We start from the raw sequence: 21,141 nt of genomic DNA, 5'->3' as shown, positions 1-21,141 counted from the left end.
TGAAGGGCTGGTAAGCACGAGGTGGCGGGATCGAATAGCGGCCACAGCAGCCGCATTTCAATGGGGGCAAAATGCGAAAACACCAGTGTACTCAGACTTACGTAGCAGGAGCTTGGTGTGTGCGAGTTGGCGTAAGATATTTGAAGAAAAAAATAGCGGCTACAAGGACGCCGACTAAAAGAAGAACATGTATAACGTCTCGGTGGGACTATTCGTGTTTCCACCTATATAAACCCTGTTTCTTCAAATAAAATTGATTTGGAAGTTAGAGCCTGTCCGCCGTACATGTTCTCCTTTTAGTCCGCGTCGTTGTAGAGCTGTGTCTTTTGTTCAAGTAGGCTTAGGTCGACGTTAAAAAGCTCCTTGTGTTCAAATTATTCCGGAGTCCCCCACTACGGCATGCCTCATAATCATATCGTGGTTTCGGCACCTAAGACCCATATTTTTTCTTGTTGTTTGCAAATAAAATTTAGTTGATGTTATCATTTTCCTATGTCCACGCGTTTCTCGGCCAATCCCACACAGTGAGCATGAGCGACGGAATAAAAGGACGGTGACGATGACAACAACAACATGCTGATGTCCACTAGGAGAAGCTGCTATATCTCAGTAAATGACTTTGGAGCCAGAGGAATCCCTGAAAGCAGCTAATTTTTTGTCCCCATTATTTGCTGATAATGAAGTTATAGAACTGTGGAACTAACAAACCGGCAAAATAGATGAAAGGAAAGCAGCTTGGATATTCTGTCTGAATTTATTGTCAACTCCCATTGTGTCCTTGTTTCGCTGATAAAAACATCTGCGCCAGTGAAACAATACCCCGAGTTGTAAAAGGGAAAGTGAGCGCGTTATTCGCAGAACAAATATAAAACTCACAACAGATCTGTTGCTTCAAATTACACGGCCCTTTGTGCCGGTCTTTCAAATATAACGCCCGCGCCACAGACCTTGCTAACTGTAATAGCAGATAAGCTGACGGTAAACACAAAAGAACGGGAGCATGGCCGTCTCGGGAAGAGAATGGAAACATGGGCGCTCCGAAGTTGGAAGCACGCAGAAGTTGCGTGTTTCTTTTTTTAAGGAACTTTCTTTTAGTGGGCGTGTCACACATCCTCTTGCATTTGTTTCATTGCCGCGGTATAGGTTGCTACGTTCAAAAGTAGGAAGTCCAGTTATATGGCGCTTGCCTTTTATCATTGCAAGTATGTGCCAGTAAAACTTGTCAAATTTCCTTTCTCTCGCAGTCGAATCTTGTTTCTCCACAATGCATACTTCATGTGCTGTGAAGTTTTCGGAACGGCCGACTTTCTTACGTTTTCCTCCCGCAGCAGGGCTGTATTACTGCGAACGAAGAACAAAAAAAAAAGAAAGAAGAAAGAACGTGGCATCGGTTGCTTCACGTTTTGTTTGGTGGAACGGGGCGAATGAATGGAAGATGCGTCGCCGGGAATTGTTTCTGAAAACGGCGCAAACGGCATTTCACCCGGCATTCTGCGCAACCTTTCCTGCAGACTCGAATGCAGTCGTGTTTGTTGGTGCGTGGGGAAGAAGGGGGAAACCGTTGCATTCGCGCGCCGGATCTTTTTGCTACGAAGAAACATTCATCAGCTCGGTAAGCGTCGTGCGAACATTGGAGACGTGTGAAAAAAAGAATGTAATTGTTTCTTCTGCCATTAATTTCTGACGGGGAACTTCCTCCACGCCTGCTTGTTTTTGTTGTGTCGTTGTTTTATAACCAATACTCTCTCTCCATGGACATTTCTATTTTCTGGCTATTAGGAAAAAGACGCAGAAGTGAATATCGCGTGTAATCAGGGCGCTTCTTTCTTTCTTTTCCGTATCCTAAATGCAGCCAGCGTGGTAATAGCGGTGCAACTCGTTCATGCGAAAAATGACTCGCTGCGTTGCGTACACGCCGTTTATGCGTAGACTCAGAAAAATGAATGCTTCGCACGTGAAAACTTCAGACCAGTTAAAGAGAAAACGAACCGCTCATGTTGTCACCTCTATGTCTCCCGAGTGGAAGTTGCCCTTCATGAGAAATTTTAATCGCGGCTTTCACCGATCGTTCAGTCGGTTAGTACGCTCGACGTATAGCTTCTGTGCTTTGCTTGCCTGTTTTGTTGCTTTATAGAAGAGAAACAAAACGTTTGAACAACTTTGTTAGTGTCGAAAACTTAACTGCGTGCTTCCCCCTTTATTGTTCCTCTCGCCGGCTAGTTTTCGCTCTCATATACGAGCTCGAGTGCTAGTTCATCCTCCGCTGCTTCTCTTTGTGCTGGTGGTAGACAAGTCCGCCAAATGGGTAATTTGGCCCAGTGAATTAGGACCATATTACAGCGTACGCGTGGACCACGTCTGTCCCAGAGCTCGCTGCTGAGCGTTACATGCTTTGTGTATGCGTTTAAGTCTGTGATGTTGCTGCCGTTGCCGTTGCGATATACGTGCTCATTTTGTGCGTGTTATAGTGACCACTGTTGCATTGTGGTCACCGTTTTGCAGAAATTATTTAGAATGCAATCATCACAGCGAATATGCGCAACGAGCCAGCGAAGGAATGCTGAGAAACGTTTATATAGATGGGTTAAAAAAGAGCCTGTACCCTTCAACGTAAATTAAAACACATAGAGATGTTTCAGGCGCTGTTCATGGTTCCTCGATCATGCAAAAAAATATGTACAGCTATTGTGCTTATACGCCCAATGAATGACGTAACATCTGTAATGATCTATATTGATTCTAAAAAGATGCCACGCCAAATATTTTTTTTTTCGTCGTGATTGATACAGAACTCTTGATCTCTGTAGTCTCTACGTTTATTCTGTTCGCCAAGCCTTTTGAAGAACAGGGTCTTTGGTCATGACATTCTAATGTTGTCGTAATCTTCTTCTAAGGACTTACGTTTTTGCCAATATAGCTTGCCTGGAAAGTATGACACCAAATACTGTTGACCCACGGCATCATCTTTAGCTCTGCTGTGGTGTATTAGCTTCACGTTGCCTGAAGAGACGTGACAGGCTTGGACAGCATAATTTTTTATGGTTCTTGATAGTGATCCACGTGCGCCTGAAGCGTATTGAGAATCCAAGGGATGTTGCATTAGCAGCAGCACGAACTGCCGCACCTGTTATATGGGCACCGAGTGCAAGTCCCAACTAACGGGCATATATAACCCTTGTACGCTGATCAAAAACGTTGTACCAGTAAACGCACCTCGGTTCAGCGTCACAAAAAATGAATTACTTCATAAAACATAGACATACATAATTCAAGACGATGAGCAAAACGTGAACAAGGTGAATGCAGGAGCCAACGTTTCGACAAGTGGACTTGTCTTCTTCATGTCGCCTTGAAGAAGACAAGTCCACTTGTCGAAACGTTGGCTCCTGCATTCACCTTGTTCACGTTTTGCTCATCTTCATAAAACCTAGACATATGATTTTTGCTTACAGATATCTCTAAGTCTCACCGACCTGCTGATGGAATAGTGAATTTCATCCACAGGATTCCTTAATTTACTGTATCTTCCTTGACTTCGTCATTCGGTATGTGCCACTTGGTGCGTTCTCATTCTTGGCCAATCATCCAGAATGGATAAGTGCCACTAGGACAGAAGAGGCACAGAGAGGACTACGTAACCCTTCTGTAGCTAGCTACGTGTCACACTTTCCTGTGCATATGCCTTTCATCGACATTCTTGCGTCGACAGACATCATACACTGTCTTTGTCCTTGTGACATCGCTGCGTATACGTTTCACATTGTGCACCCTCATAAATAGCAGTTTGTGCTTCGGAATGTGAGCGGTGTAGCGCATAAACATAAAAATTGTATGAGAATAAAATTGTGCCTTTATGGTGGAGAAGCGCGCCCATAGAGGGAAAGAACACAACATGGTACGCACCGTCATTTGTTGTAAAGCATTTATTTGACCGCTTCACTAAAGCTTCGCTTCACATAGATACCAACATGTGTGTTGCATTTGAATATTGTTACTGTTATAATTTTTATTTTGAAATAGGAAGCAGGGGAATTTGGCCCTCTATTTTTCTCTCTTATTTTGGATACAAAACATATGTACAACTGAAAGAGGGAGCAGGCTAGCAACTGTCACAGCAAAGGCCACAACGCCTGCCTACTCTTTGGGGTAGAGTGGACAGAAACATAGAAATGAAAGATTCAAAGAAGGAAAGATAAAGAGGAAAGGAAGAACAAGAGGACTGTGATCACAAAGACTAAAGTAAGAGACATCAAAAGAATACATTATGGCAGCTGCAACTGGAAAAATATCGCTGCACGTCGAGCAAATAAAAAAACATGTTAACAAACAAAATAATTAATGTACAAGTTCTCATCATTCGCTAAATACCAAGCAAACAGAAACAAATAAAAGGAAACGCTACAGAGAGGAAGCCAAAGAAGTCAGATAATTTTTGATAAAAGTAAGGCAATCCTGACAGCGTCAAGAGGCGCAGCCACTGCTGTACAGGCATTCAACGAGAGTCGTACGCCTCCCGTCAAGAAGACGTTGTCCCCTAAGTTATCACATGCGTTGTGCGAGAAAGCCGTGGACTTTCCGAAATCAGACCACCAAGGGTCTCGTGGGAAGCACGTGACGCACACGAGATATGAATATATCTATCAAGAGGTCTAGAGAGCACTATTTTTCTTTGCTTCTTCGTGAGGACGTAACATAAAATTGGAGCGAATGGCAGGCGACATTTCGTGCACTTGGAACACTTTCAATGTTGACGTATAAGTCGAGGTGCTTCCAAAGGGCGTCGGAAGTCCAGCAGGCCACGGTTGCAAACTCTCCCATTTAGAGGGAGACATGAAGGCCCTTCTTCCAATGTCCTGAGAATGCCCCAATGACAATGGATGCAGTAACGACTATGCCATACTGCACCTTTTATATGAGTACGTAGTAGCTGTAGCTTGCAGAAATTTTTCGGCATTTGTATTGCTTCTCGACGCGAGACCTCGCAAATATGCGGCCAGAAAAGATGTTTTCTTACTTCAAAAGTGTTTATTTACTGTCATTAAGCATGTGTAGTTAGCTTGAATTCGTGGCTTCTAAGTGCACTGCTTCTTGCTCCTGTTTTACAGACAACTTCATAAGAATTTCTACAACCTTTAGCTGAGTGCACCACTGCGATACTTCGACTTAAGTGGAGCAGATATTTCTCTGACGTCAAGATTGCTTAACTTGCTGTGAACGACCCTCATGAATATGAATTTAGATAGCTGCGGCATCACGTGCACACAGTAACAGGGAAAAATTGACGTTGGATGGCATGGCGAAAGGTGAGAGGTGGTGACGAAACAGGTAATTTGAGTATCAGAGGGAACGAATCCCTGGCACAAAATGTGGCCGCAATTTTTTTTTATGTGTCACGTTCACATTAACATGGTGATTCATGTATGTCAGCAATAAAAAAAAGGAAGAAGACATCGCCATGGCGCAACACCAGCAAGCAGCGACGGTATGTAGAAGACCATGAAGAGAAGAAACTGACTATCACACAACAAAGCTGTGTTCGAATATTCACCAAAGACGACTAAATTGACAGATAAGCGGAGAGTGGCAATCCTTTATCTCCTTTGAATTTTTACACAGTTGGCAACAGATATAGCTTCGTGAAGACAGTATTTGGGTAAGTAAAAATGATGCAGGCTAATTTGTTGTCTAAACATGGCGGCCGAGCAGAATGCTTGAATACTCGACTAGAAGGTCACCTGCGCGCAACAAAACGTAGTGACGCATCTTATGCGTTCAATGTACGCTATCTTGTGTTTTCATAGCTTAACAAGCTCAAAGAGCTGAAATAAAGAAATAACATGTGCTCTTTTTAAAGTCTTCTTGTTGACGTGAGGGGGCGATAGTGGTAGAGACGTCTTCCAAGCGTGTTCCATTGCTTGGGCTCGAAGGTGCCTTCTGAACAATCTAAGTAGATTGTCTGCCATGCAGAATTACAACCAACCCGAAGTTATTGCAGTGCATAGTGGATCAGCGAGCACATGCACACATTGAGACAGAGAGAGGGAGAGGAATATAAGGAAGGCAGGGATGTTAACCAGTGAAGAGACTGGTTGGCTACCCTACGCTGGGGGAAGGGAGAAGGGGAACAGAGAGAAGGGAGAGAGAATGTGTAGAGACGTGCACGGACAGTACTTGAGTTAAAGCCGCTCGCGTGAACTAGACGTTCTGAGAAAGCATAAAAGTGTCTTCACTGCCTTTTGATCCGGTGATCGCTGGGGATGGTCTGCTAGTACTGTCTGTTCACTCAGAGGACGATGATCTAATGTCCTCAATATGTTGGGCAAATATTGACTTTGTGCTTGAAATTGAGGATAGTGGCACAATAAGTGGTCAACGTTCTCCTCGCATCCGCAAACATCACATACAGGACTATAAGCCATTCGAATTAGTGCTAAGTAGGCATTCGTGAAGGCCACTGCAAGCCACAACCGACACAGAAGAGACGCTTTGCGTCGGTGCAGTCTGGCTGGAGGTCTGAGTTGCAGTGAATGGTTTAGTATGTGCTGCCTTGTGTGCCTTGTGCGCCTTGTGTTTGTGGTATTCCACTCTGCTAAGCATATCGTGGGTGCTAGAAAGCCATTGAGACAGAATCCCCAGAGTTGCCATGGACTAGCTACTCAGAAGTAAGAGCGGCTAAGGAGAAACGAAGCCGTTTTCAGAGTACCTACTTGGGTGGGCTGCATTTCATAAGCAGAGGGTGTATTAACTACGTCAAGAAAAGAGCATTACACTTGCTTTCACGGGAATTCCTATGGCCTCATTCAACGCACTTGAAATTATTAACAGCCAACCAAGAAATCGGCGATCAATTTTTTGCGACTCGAAGGCGGCCTTACAAAGTCTTCTGTCCGCTCTTCGTCGTGGGTCCTGTGAACAACTCGTGTCGGAGATACGAGAAATACAACATCATATGATCGCGGAAGGACACGACGTCGTGTTTCAGAGGCTACCGGGCCATTGCGGTATCTCCGGCAACGACCTCGCTGACGAAGCTGCTAGGAAAGCACATGAAGGAACAACTCTTGTTTCTGTACCTATATCGAGGACTGACGTAGCCCAACACTTAAGCAAGCTAGCGCGCCGTATGACGTTAGAGTTGCGGCACACACCTGAATTCCCGCAACATCGATTGCATTCCCTCGACCCACCTATGCAACTGCGGCTGTTACCTGGGCTTCTGCGAAATGAGGAAACAATGCTGTGCCGCTTACATTTGGGCGTCGCATTCACCAATGCATATACGTGTTTGGTTGGAATGACTGATAACGCCGAGTGCAACGCCTGCGGTGTCGGGGAGACTATAGAACACCTATTGTGCTACTGCCCATCTTTTGAAAATGAAAGACGTGACCTCTGCACAGCTCTCAATCAGTTAGATAGAAACCCGTGCACCTTGAGCAAGATCTGGGGCCATGGCCTCAGATATCGTAGCTACAAAAGGTCACAAAAGCACTGCTGAGATATTTAAAAGCTACTAGATTGAGTCACCGTTTGTGATCCGGACTGAGTGACCGATCGATATCCCCAGTGGACTTTCTCTTCTTTTAATATTTGCCTCCTCTTTTCCCTTGTCCCAGTGTAGGATAGCCAACCGAACTCAGTTTAACGTCCCTGCCTTTCATTTATCATTTACTCTCTCTCTCTTGAAAGGATGGCTGGAGAAGTTGAACCTGAAAGATTAAAGTTACGTAAACGTCGACGGCAAGGTGCTTCCGAGCTTCTTTAACTAAACCATTACCGCTCTAGTCACCTAGCAGTAATGCGAGTGCTGGTCCTAAATATTTCGCAAGCTTGTCTCGCATACCGTCGGAACATCGCGCACCAAGCCTACTCGTAACCTCGCATCTTGTGACGATTCGTGAGGGCTCGTCTCAAGACACGGCGTAAATAATTGATGGCTTGAGAAGTACACGTGTCACTGGGATCGCAAAAAAAAGTATGGCTCAGCATCTGTCATGTACAAGCGCAAGTCGTAAGAACGAATTACATCAGTGGCTGCAAGCGTGAAACAACGGCGTGCAATGTTGAGGTGTCTTCTCCAAACTCAAAGCATCAATGTTTCAGGACGACATTCGAGTCTGAAAGTTTTTTAGGCGTCAATGTTGCAACGTTCTCAAGGTTGCCGCTTGATGTTTTATTGCTCAGAAGCGTGAAGGCTTTCAAGTTGAAGATTCACGCCTTGAAGTTTCAAAGTTTGGAGACTCACGCTTCAGTTATGCGCTATCTTGATGTTGACGCCATGCAAGCTCCATGTCTCTCGCTATTTCCCTTTTTATTTCAGTTTACTTGTATGACAAGGAAAGTTGCCCCACCAACGAGATAAGCGCCCCTGAAAGCAAAACCGTTATTTCATCATACATTCACGCTAGGCTAACCTGAGACATTTCTCAAGCTCGTTATATTTGTACTATTAGACATGACTTTGAGCGTGGCGCTGTTCTCATCGGTGCCTTTTCCCTGTCGTGTCCAAATTTTCTGATCTTTTAGAACAGGTTTATGTTCTTGCCGTTGGCGTCACAAATAGTTCCTTTAGAACTTCCCAATAAATTAGGCTAAAATTCATATCCGATAACCATTACTATCCATAACGTGATGACACATATAATCTAACCTGCCCCGTAAAGCAGCTGCACTAGTGAGTTTAACTGAACTGCCGAGAAATGTGAAGGCTTATATTATGCCCAACGCATGGCTTAGTACTTCTTTGACGTTGACAGGTACGGAAGCAGTGGCGCAACTACGTCAAGTGAAGCGCGTTTCCAAATAAACAAAATCTCTTATTGGATCCAAGAGACCACTACGGCGCAATTAGATGAGTCCTCCTTTTGGGGAATACGGTGCTATATATCTGAACATTCAATAAATCTTAACATAACTTTCACCTGTGATTAAGGTTAGCAACTTAAGACATGACACAATCGATTAGTATTTTGCGTTGGTGCAATCTATGACGTGTGCTGAAGTCCAAAGCAAACAAGTGCGCTTTGTTTCTAATGAGAGTTGGTCTGCAATAACCGATGGCGCTATAAGTATTCCGTAAAAAGAAATATTGCACTGCGAAGTTCATTTTCGAAGTGCTTAAAAGCGCTCTACTTTAATTAATTCATTCATTCATTATTCTTTGCCGAGAGTTATTTCACAGTACATACAAACCAGTACGACAACAAAGAAGTGTGCTTCACGCAGCGTATTATGAGCAGCAATTACACAGTTTTTTTTATTCAGAATGTTAGCAGGACTCCGGACTCCGAGGCTGGTTCCCAGCTATCACAAGCCTCAAGCAGAAGTGTTAACAATACCTTAAAACGACAGGCGACTGTTTGGAAGATTGGGCGTTTACCCGACTTTGCTGCATTGCTCACTTGGAAAGCAGCATTGCAATTGTCACTTAATAAAGGTTAGAGTCTAGGTTGTGGTGCTTAAACTCCCTAAACGACACGGTGGATTGCGAGCGGAGACGTGGCGAAGCGCTTCGAATCAATTTTGACCACCTGAGGTTGTTTAACGTGCACACAATGCACGGCACCCCAGCTTTTACGCAATCCAGCTCTATTAGAACACGGTCCGCATGGCCCGGTTTGTACCCGCGACCTCGTGCTAAGCAACGCAGTGCTAAAATCCTTTGAGCTACCGTAGTGGGTAACTCTAATTAAAGTGCTTGCTTTCTTTTTTATCTGTTCAAGCTACCGGTAAGAATGTCAGAAGCAGACAAAATTGATGCGCCATACGTGATATAAAGGAAATACTATGCTGTAAATATTACTTACATTAAGCTTGCGAACCAAGGTAAATTGCTTACATATGCAACAAATTAAGATGTTGATTATGTGTGGACTCATATTTTATCGGAGTAAATTGCGTTGCAATTTGTCCTGCTATTTTTTTTTTGTTCCCAAGGAGCGTTACTATAGAAATGAGCTTAAAGCAAAAAATTTGACGGCATACACTATATAGGTTCGACAGATTCCTACGTGATGACATAATAGTATACTATCTTCGTGAATAGTGCCGAGTTAGAGGTGATGTGCACAGTCATTGCAACACCGGGCAATCGCCAACTATAAAAACAGAAAGCTTTAGGCCAGTACGCCCAATGTAACTTCGCGCACAACGGCATTTCTGCGCTGATAATAATCCCAATTTCTAATGCGTGCATAACAGACTCTCAAAATGCAGCCAGCTGCCGCTGCATAGCTCACATCGTTTACTTCATTCTGGCTACTCTCTCTTTCACTTTCTATTTCCTTGCTTCCTTCCCACAATGCAGAGTAGCCAACAATATCTGCCCCTGGTTAACCTCCCCGACTTTCTATGCATCATTTCTTTCTCTTGAACAGTGACCATGCGCGTCGCTGGTGCATCATTACTCCACTGCCTCAAGTCGACAAGTTTAACTGCGATCGTTTTAATACTTTGTCCGCAACTGCACGTGGGCACGCAGTTAGCGATCTTTCTCTCCCTTTCTTTTCTTTTTTTTTTCCGACCCCTTATCCCCTCCCATCAAAGCAGGGTAGCAAAACGGACGTGCTCTTTGCTTTTCTTCAATACTCTCTTTCTCGCTCTTGCAATACACCTTGATTTTTCTGATAAATTGGACCTTCCGCCTTAAACCAAAATATGTATGGTATCTCTCGACAAAGGTTACAAATGTTCACAGATCTGGTTTATTGCGGTACCTCATTTCAGGATATGCTGCATTGCAGAAAGTCTGTAGACTGCCCGCAGGGTGTGCAAAGCCATCATCTATTCATGGGCACTCCACTGAAATTCCGTCGACTTCACGAATAGACTTACATAACTTTTCTAACGAGTACCAAAACAAACGTTTTGCGGACGTTATAAGCGTCCCTTGAATAGAGATTGATACAGTATAAGTTTCCTCTTAAGTAGCATTCTCAGAGGCCATGGCCAGCAAGGCGATGGCGCCGCCACAGCGCTTTGTACACCTCGAACGAACACGGTTCCGCCCACTGGAACTCTCGTTGAGTCGCGAACACACGCGGCACTTGGACGCGTTGAGCGTCGGAGATGGGCGGCTGTGCGCGCTCCCGCGAAAAGCGCGTTCATTTGTCATTGAGCGCGAAGCGTGCTTGTCTCTCGCTGCTGGCTCGCTCAGATAGCCATCTCTCTAAAGCGCCGCTCCTACTCGAGCGGTCCATTCTGGGGGAGGGCTCGAGCAACGAGAACCCCCGTCAGGATAGCGATCTCCGCTGTCCGGCCGAGTGCTCACGCGACGACGTGGTCTCTGCGCATGGCCAGCGTTAGGCTCTAGTTGGACGCGCTTCCTTCGCCAGCAGTGCGGTGTGTGAGCTGTCCTCTAGGCTTTCGAGGAGTGCTTGCGTGTGTATGTATAGTGAGGGACCGTTTTCCCGGCCTTGGGATATATACATGCGGAGCTGGGCGTTCCGTGGGAAATGGCTCCTTGTCACTAAATCGTAGGCCGCCTTTTAAGAGAGTCGTAGCGATAATATAAGAAGTGCGGGGTGCCTGCAGTAGACCTTAAAGTATCGGCGCTATGTGCATAATATTGCTCGTTCCCGTTTGACGCTATAGACTTGTAGTAGCAGCAGCATAAAAATGAGATGACGCATCGGAAAACTCGCGTAATTCGCACTGAGGTTCAAACGGTTGAGGCGACTGATACGCGAAGGGTCGGTTAAATTCACTCTCAACTGCGGTATGTCGAACCAAATATGTCGAAGGTCAGTAATATTGCGGCGCTAATAGAGGAATTATCTGTGCTTTCAGCAATAAACAGAGAGAGAGAGAGAGAGAGACGAAGAAAGGGAGAATGACAGGGAGTCTAACAAGAACGTAAATTATCGTCCTGTGGTGTTATCGCGTGCTTGCTGACATAACAATTTATTGTTACAGTATCCCGAATGGGCGGAAGCTTATGATGGATGGCTCCAGGCTCAAGCGCAAGTGACATTTGGTTCCCGCGAGAACACTGGGTGTCTAGGAGAGAGGTGCTTCGGCTCCTGCTAAAAGTTCGTCCGTGATGCGGGGTTACAGTGTGGAAAGGGTGAGTTGCGCTGCTCGACCTGGAATGGCTGGCGCACAGCCCTATACGCTCCATGTCAATTTCCTTGGGTTGCCCGATGGTATTATGGTACCAGAAGAGTATTATGCTACCTAGAGCTTCCATTCATATATGTGTTACGGGAAGGGGGAGGAGGGAGGGAGGGAGGGGAGGAATATTGCTAGTAGGTTTTGTTTTAGAATTAATTGCTTTCTGAACGTGGGATATCTTAAGTAGAGGTCCTGCGCAGTCTGTGATATTTCAACAGTGCTTTTCATACAGGTACCAGCAATCGCCAGGTTTTCCATTTACATGCATGCGCAACCAACCATTGTCTGGAGGCTTCTTGGTTTTTTTTTTTATTTTTGTCCACGACCAACATAAGCTGCGTGGCAGTCATGTATCTCTATCATCCATTACCAAACGTACACTGCAAATGCTGCAGTAATTGTGTACTGCAGTAATTACTGCAATATTACAGTAAAAATTGGAGCACGCTTAAGCTTGGCCTTTAAAGTGAACCCATAGCGTTAATAGGCCCCGTCCGCTAATAATTGCGCACAGTTACTTCATTCATAGTTATGATATTGATAATTACGCATGTACGCATCAATGCATGTCTCTAACAAAATTCATCAAGTTAAAGACAGCAAACCACTCACTAGACCCCCTTAGTATCGACACCTTGCGTCCGCGGCCACTAATAAAGATCTCAAACGGCGGCTGGAAAAGGGGTTTACGTTTGAGTTCTCGCGCAAAATAATTATATTTTCTCGTACATTCAAATTACAGTCCGACGTTATCATGTCTGTAGGTTGTGTGTAAGTTGTACTTTACGAATTTTCTTGCACATTTTACTTTGAGGAATTCATGTAGTTCAGTAACACCCATGCACCACGAGGAGGACCTGCGTGCTTCAGGGTGCGTGTTTCGGGATGATTTATTTCTCTCACGGACAACGCCGCTGGCGCCAACACCGGCACTTCTGCGACAATGGGCTCTTGTGTTATCGCGTTAATACTGCACATCCACAAATCGAGCCTGCGCCGTGGCTTTAGATAGCACGAGCTTCACAATGAAAGTTGCTCGAAACACTGCTGCGTCGGCGCAAAAGCGGGGCACTACGCGACTTTTTCAACTTAACTGGCTTTCTTTTAAGAGCAGGCAAGTGACAGCACCCCGCAAACAGCTGAAGCTGACGTTTTTTAATGCGCTCTGAAAAACTTTTTTATGAGCATGTTTGGGACAAATTCATCAATTAATCGCTTATTCAATTATTCACTATAAATTGATTAATTAATAGGTAAAGTAATACTACTGGATTATTTTTTCTTTGGCTCTAGATTAGATCAGAAAGTCAATTCTGGGATTTTCCGTGCCAAAACCACTATTTGATTACGAGACATGCCATAGTGGGAGGACTCTGTGTTAATCGATCAGAAACAAATATTTGACCTCTAGTATTGAACTAACTGAATCGAATACAAATGGTATAGCAAAATAAGCCTTATTCAACTTTCACTCAACAGTCTGAACATTCGCACACCCCTCCAACAACACGCAATACTCTTTACCGAACGTCTGCTGAAATTAAGAAAACGTACGCTGCAAAGGTTCTAAGGTTAGTGCGGTGGTATAGAACGCTTATCTCGCGCGCAGCCAAGCTATCAAAAAGAGACCTGCCTCCAGTGCGAAAGAGTACGTTCCAAGCAACGAGCAATAAAAACAGCGCTAAACAACAAGGCGAGTGAAGGGACACAGACAACAGCGCTCACTAACAACCAAAGTGTCCTTATTCTTTCAGTCAGCATATATAGGCTCCGCCACTATCTGAAACCACAGAATCAACAGAATTTGGCATGATTCTGTGGTTTCAGATAGTGGCGGAGCCTATATATGCTGACTGAAAGAATAAAGACACTTTGGTTGTTAGTCAGCGCTGTTGTCTGTGTCCCTTCACTCGTCCTGTCGTTTAGCGCTATTTTTATTGCTCGTAATCATGAACCAACCAGCCCAAATACGTACTCTTCTGAAGTTCCAAGCGCTACTGGTCCTACTGTCGAGCCCAGCCTCTGCACGTACCGTGCACGCCTAATTCGATCCCAGCACCGAGTTGATCACACTTAAAATCTTCAAAGCTAATTGAGAAAAGCATAAAGTCGTTCGATTGAATGCAGTCAGGCTATGGAAATCTCACATGGAAACACGCATACAACAGTACGCATCTATCCTTTTGAAACACGGATACATAGAGCTTATCTAAAGCCAGTGGCGCGTGCGAATTAGCTTTCATTTTGTATAGTCAACCTCTTCGCAAACGCGATGTGACTAATATTTTCCGACTGGAGGAATTGTTGCGTAGCAGTATTACATTGGAACGACTTTCATTACGTATGCCTATTCAGCTTGCGTCGAATATCAACGTACGAATCATTAACCAGTCGCATCTATGGAAATGAAAATCAAACATATGCATTTGGGGCGACCTTAGAGCTCACAACATCGTTCATGTGCTTATGCAGTCCTGAGTCATAAGCAACGATCCTCCGAAACAGATGTCAAGAAAGGCCGAGCTGCTGCTGTCAGCATGACCATTGCAGAAACCAGCGTATTTGCCTACCTGAAAAAGAATTATTATCTGGGGTTTTACATGTCAAAACTGCGTTATGTCTATGAGGCGCGCCGTAGTGAGGATATTGGGAAAAATTCTTGACCGCGTTGGGTTCTTTAATGTAATCCTAATGCATTGTACCCGGGAGTTTTTGCATTTCCTCTTCATTGAAATCAGGCTGTCGCAACCGGGATTTGATCCCGCGCCCGTCGGCTTAGCAGCACAACGTCAAAGCTACTACACTACCGTGGTGGGTTGTCTAACTGAAAAGTGGGAACCTATTTTGCATTTGTTGAGCGTAGAAAAGAGAAAAATCTATATGCAGTGTAAGCTGTTTACTTTTCCAAACAAATGTTCACTTTTCCTAGAAAATCTACTTGACGATATGGAATACATCAAGGCGTTTAGAAATTGCGCAACAGTCGAGAAACCATGGTGAAACAGTGTAAAGAATGCTACCCCAAAAGCGTCGACAATTGCAGCGCACTCCTAATATCGCAAAAGAAACATGGTTAACAAAGTATGTGAGCCCCGTCAAATATATGTTTCAAAAGATAAGGGTGCGAGAAAGCTTCCTTAGGAAGCGTAAGCACAGGCAGCGTCCGGTCAGTGAAAAGGGAACTTCTTCCTCTCGCGCGGCGCATTGGGCTTGTCTGTCTGCCTGCCTGTCCTGTCTTCCCAGACAATTTCTGGTTCAGCGGAGCCAACGTAATCCTCGGGGGGACTGAGAAGAGAGCTCTTTTTCTGAGAATGCCGCCGGCCGCGCCGTTCCGGCACGACGGGCCGAGTTCTACTCGCCTGCGAGCCGCCGACTGGCCGCCTTTTATTGATTCATTAGCGCCGATAATGAAATACGGACCCGGCGCACGACCGAGGTGCGGGTGATGACGGCAGCCCGGCTCTCCTGCCTCCGTACGCTGTGGTGACGAGCCTCGGCTGCAGTCTGGATGGATTCCGGCGCCGGAGACGGTCGACCCGCACTGGGACTCGGCTCGGAGAAGATTGGAACCCGGCCTGGAACTCGCTTCCTTCTTATTCGTCTTCGCCGGCTGCCTCGAGTGTTTGTCGCGAAAGCCAGACTCTGCTGTGAGCCCAGGGGCATCGGTGGTTACCACGGGTGACTGATCTGCTTGGGCCGCCGTGATGGGCAGTGCGCACCAATGCAATTAGCCGCTCCGAGGGACTGCAGTCTTGCATCGGGACTGGGCTCTATTATTATACATGATTGAGCTGGCTATCTATGTGTGTTATATCTCTCTCTTCACGGAGAATGAAGGATGGTTCGGAGTTGGCCTACGTATTTCACCGCGTCCTATGTTATCGACGTCTGTAATGATATCGCTCGGCTCTGCGGCGACTGGCGCTCACTTCGGCTACTCTAACATGATACAGATGAGAGGCCAAATTCCTTTGCACCAAACGTGACGCTTCCGGTATTGAGTTCTTCTCATCATGCGACCATGAATAAGCGGTACCTTTATTCGTTTATTTTTACGTGTATTCTGCGGCAAGTTGATCGGATAACCTTTCTATGAAGGCAATTTCTGTGCCTATATTTTGTGACAATACCTGGTCACAAAGGACGCGAAAGACGTGAACAAAATTGTTAACGCGAAAGCCTCTTTAGTCAGCCGACCTTGAGGGAAAACGCGTCGAGGACACGAAATGTACTAAAAGCCTACGCACCCTCGAAATTTGGTGGCAGTCGAACCCACGTCCTCTGGTGTTAAAGCGACGAGCCCTTTGCTTCTGGAGGAAGTCGAACCCAACACCTTTGGTGGCAATTAAAGCGATGTTAATTAAGGCACAAATAATTAAGATATACTTAGGTAAGGCACTCGAAGCCACGACCTTTGGCAGGAGTTGAATCCACGACCTTTGGTGTTAATGAAAGTGAAGTTAATTAAGGCACTGGATCCCGCGACATTGGGTGGGAGTCGAAACCTCAATCTTTGGAATTAAGAGGAATGCCTAAGCGAAGTACACTAAGCCAATTATGGGAGATGACAAAGGGAATTAAGAGGATGAGTAACGCATTAAGAAGGATGACTAAGCGAAGTAGACTAACCAAATTAAGGGGGATGTGCACGTCATGCGTCCGTTTCTAATGCATTGGCACTTGGAATTGCGCCTTCAAGTCGTCTTAGGGATAACATAAGAGCTCCTGTGAATTTTTATGCCGTAAACAATGCGTGGAGCAATCATTCAGATTACTAACTTTAATGATACATAACGTGTGAATAAGATGCCGAAGTGAGACCATTCTTGCTGCTCGAGACAACAAGGAGAAATGTCTGTCGTTGTATAGATGTCTCCGTTTTAGAGCGTCAGTTCCATATTCTGTATGCAGTGCTTTTACTGCTATGTACTCCAGGCAACCAACCGGTTATTCCTTGGAGTAAAATCACCGGTTGCGCGGATTTATGTAAGACGAACGCATTGAAATGCATTCTGAAAGCTATGACAACGCTTAAAAGAGTGAATTTTGTGATTGCAAAGTGCACTATCAGATCTGTGATACCATATGAACTCATACTTCGTGGGTTTAACTAGAAATTTGCCACACAACAACTCGTTTATACAAGAGCACAATAACCGTCGAGGTTTAATACTATCTTTTTTTTTTGCTTTAGCAACCAGCGGTGCCAAACGCTACGCATTTACATTATCACATGTGCGCTAATGCTTGGACTATAAGTGGCACTTTCCTACTCACATAAGTGGGTGTCACATCCGCTATAATTTCTTTCACGCAAAATAAAGTTTTAAAAGAATCCTTGTGCACCTCTGTTGCATAGTAAATGCTTATCTAAACATTTCTGCCCGCAGTACTAAAGAGATTTCTAGGACATCGACCTTCGATTTTACTTTTAGCAGTGGTCGTCTTTGTTTGCAACCCAAAGCATGGCGCGCGCTGCACCACGTCTCGTCTGAGTCAAGTCTCGGGTACAGATAAATTACCTCAGTATCTTTGCGCAACCACTCGTTTAGCACCATGTATTGTGAACGCAGGAGGAGGCGCACCGACACGTTTTCTCGTTTTATCCTTCTCACACATACGCGATGCATCCTTGCCTTGCCGCGCTATTGCTTTGTTTCCCGCCCAAGCAAGCTCATTACGCTTTAAGCGAGTCGTTCGGCTCCGCGACAGTCTCGAGGAAGTGTTCAGGGCAAAGAGAGAGAGAGAGAGAGGGAGGGAGGGAGGGAGGGAGGGAGGGAGGGAGGGAGGGAGGGAGTGTCAGGTGCATGTAAAGCAAGAATGCCTCGGAGCGGCAAGAGAGAGACGCCCCGCGCTACCGGACAATGTACCCTTTGTTGGGCAGCTACCGACCCTGCGCTGACGCTAGGAAAGGCTGTACGAAGCACGCCCGACGCTTCATTAATTGAGACACGAGTTGCGAATGCATGCCGTACAGTAACAATCGAAGCAGGGGAACGCCCAGACAATACTGCATGAGGCGAAGTTGGCCGCGGGCAGTAGCGAGAACAAGAAAACAGAAACAGAACAAGAAAACACGTGCCGAGAAATAATGAAGAAAGCGGAAAGGATTCACTGTATACGCTTTCAAAGATTTTTCTTTCTTCTTTTTTTTTGAGGGGGGGGGGGGTGAGGAGAACACACGAAGGAGAGACACGTAAGAATCGCGAGAGCCTGGGAGCGCTTTAGAAATCTGCTTAATTAGTAAATTCAGCCTCCAGAACAAATCGGATTATGTGGACACAGGAAGAAAGAGAGGCCGCGAGTTCTTAGAAGCGGCGCTGTAAATATTTGAGTAGGGCACGCATATTTAAGCACGGTGCAACTAGCCGACGGGATTTTTCCCGCCGCGGACGAACGTTCCCTCGATGTTAGCCCGCGCTACAATATTTAAAAAAACAGGAAAGGATGATACTTCTTAGATGCCTACTACGACCCTTGCCCTCGTGGCATTTAGCCCCTTTGTCCAGCCTCTTTATCTAGCTAAATAAGAGCAGGCCAATATGGATTAAATACTAGAAACGTTGAAGCCCCGTTAGGTTTGCTCTGATTGGTTGGTCAACACGTGTTGTCCTTTGGTATAGACTGGCTGCGCGAGCGCTTCAATCCTGGTTTCCTGGAGTTTTACATGTACTACGTCCTTGTCTTCAGTGGCCAGTTTACGACGATTTCACTTCGTTATGTAGCATGTTCCAAGCGGATGAATCTGTAGGGAAAAGGAAATAAAAGGAAGACATAAGTTACGACCATTACTGCTAATGGTCGTAACTCTGCACTCACTGAAGTTCAATCATGTGTACCACAAGGGTCTGTGCTGGGAGAACTCTTATTTCTTATCTATATTAACGATATGAGTGTTACAGTATCCTCTAACATATATTTGTTCGCATATGTTATCTTCCGGGAAATATAACAACACTGATGACACTCTAACACTCCGACCTGATCTGGATAATATAGTTGACTGGTGCGGGAAGTGGCTAATGTAATTTAAGATTACCAATGTAAAATATTAGGCATATCCAGATCTAATTGTACTCCTACCACCTACAATCTTAACAACCTTCCTTTAGGTTTCATCGTGTCAGAGAGAGACGCACCTGAAAAAAAATAAACGTTATTATTATATAAATATCTTGGTGTACACATTGCGATTAACTTGAATTTGACCCTTCATATAGAGTACGTCATCAACAAAACTTAATAGAACATGGTTATAACAGCACATTTTGAGGACAGGACACAGAAAGAATGCACACAGTACAGTCCCCGAACAGGACAGTCCCCGAACAGGACAATCGCACAGAGGACAGTCGACTAGGTGGTTGCTCGCTTGATGGAACATGGTTATAACGGCACGTTTTGACGACAGGACAAAGAAAGAATGCACACAGGACCGTCGACTTTTGCGACTGTCCTGTGTGCGTTCTTTCTTTGTCCTGTCCTCAAAACGTGCCGTTATGACCATGTTCTATCAAGCCAGCAACCACCTAGCCCCTCTAAGTCTGTAAATCAACAAAACTGGTTGCATGCTCGGGTACTTAAGGTGCAACTCTTCAAACGAACAGCCTACTTTAAACCTACAGCTTTAAACGGCTATAATACGCTCACTACTTGAATATGCACCTGTAATATGGTATCCAAGTCACGTTAATCTTATTACTTCATTTGAACTAGTACAAGATTATTCTACCCATTTCATTCTTTATAGTTATAACCGTACCACGACTACAACCTCTATGAAAACTAACCTAGCACTTATTCCACTATGTAACCACCGCAAATCAGCCCGTCCCCCTCTTTAGCTATTTCATGAAGCTTCCATCACACCATACTTCACGACGACTTCATACTACGGCCTCAGTTCATTTAAAACAGCGTCGATCATCGCAGTAAGGTAGGCATTGATTTATGTCACACGAAGTCTTTCTTTCAATCCTTCATCCCCCGTGCATCTCAGGAAGGAAACCGCCGCCTTCTCTCAAGTGTCGTAGCACTCACCGATAACAAATGTTTTCGCGAAAGATTAGCTGACAAAGTATAATCAGCGTAATCACTGCACTGCCACAACTCACTGCATTTGTTTGTTTCTTTGCTCTACTCTGCTACTCTGTAACCGCTACCCTCTTTAAAGTTTTACGACGCTGAAGGAATTTTAAGTAAAAAATAAATAAACTAGGTGTCCTGGGATTGTTCTTTTCTTTTCTTTTTAGTTTTCAGCACAGTGTTCACATTCCTTCCTTGAAATATTCGCGTGTGCTTAAAATGTACGCAACTGATCCTTCTATGAAGCGTTCATTCAATCGGCATCGTGCGGAGGGAGATTAGCAGTGTACAGAGGAGGAGCCTTTTCCCATTGTGTTCATGCGGCCCGTTGTTTTCGCACTGTACTGCATACAACAGGTGGGAGTACGCGGCGAGGCATAGAGAGCTTCTGTGGAGAGGGTATAGTAGAGGCCAGCGAGAAAGTGCGACAGTCGCGCTGTCGTTCATCAGACGAGGGTAACTTTTCTATGACGGCTTCACTTCAAAAAGCATTTGTGGCTCTATTTTCTTTGTACGTTGGCACATAGCTGCCTCTATATATAAACAAAAAATGTCGTGCTTAGAGTGTTTTGGAGGCCCTTTAAGCAAATTGTCAAGCAAATCAGCGTACTTCTTGAAATGATCGACGGAGCGCTAAACATTCCCTTATGCCAAATAAAACTTGCACAGAAGAGCCCTTTGTTACTTGCGGTATGCAATCCACGTGAAAGAAATGCTTTTTTTTTTTTCAAGAGAAGCTTTCTTGCGCTCTGTACCGTTGATTGCGCTCGTCATCGTATTCTCAACGGATATATATATATATATATATATATATATATATATATATATATATATATATATATATATATATATATATATATATATATATATATATATATATATATATATATATATATATATATATATATATATATATATATATATATATATATATATATATATATA

At 44.7% G+C, this 21,141-nt stretch overlaps 1 protein-coding gene across 1 annotated transcript in view; it reads left to right on the top strand.

Annotated features, from left to right (window-relative positions):
* LOC135901743 (neural cell adhesion molecule 1-like) overlaps window positions 1–21,141 on the top strand; it is a 723,087-nt gene that overhangs the window by 342,416 nt on the left and 359,530 nt on the right. Inside the window, exon 4 of the mRNA XM_070531921.1 lies at window positions 11,914–12,064. The gene's annotated coding sequence lies outside the window, so the exon portion shown is untranslated. The remainder of the gene's footprint in view (window positions 1–11,913; window positions 12,065–21,141) is intronic.

This window comes from Dermacentor albipictus, chromosome 1 (genome assembly GCF_038994185.2).
Source record: "Dermacentor albipictus isolate Rhodes 1998 colony chromosome 1, USDA_Dalb.pri_finalv2, whole genome shotgun sequence".
Lineage (NCBI taxonomy): Eukaryota > Metazoa > Arthropoda > Arachnida > Ixodida > Ixodidae > Dermacentor > Dermacentor albipictus.
The sequence above is the reverse complement of the archived record's forward strand: the minus strand, read 5'-3'. Positions and strand labels throughout refer to the sequence as shown.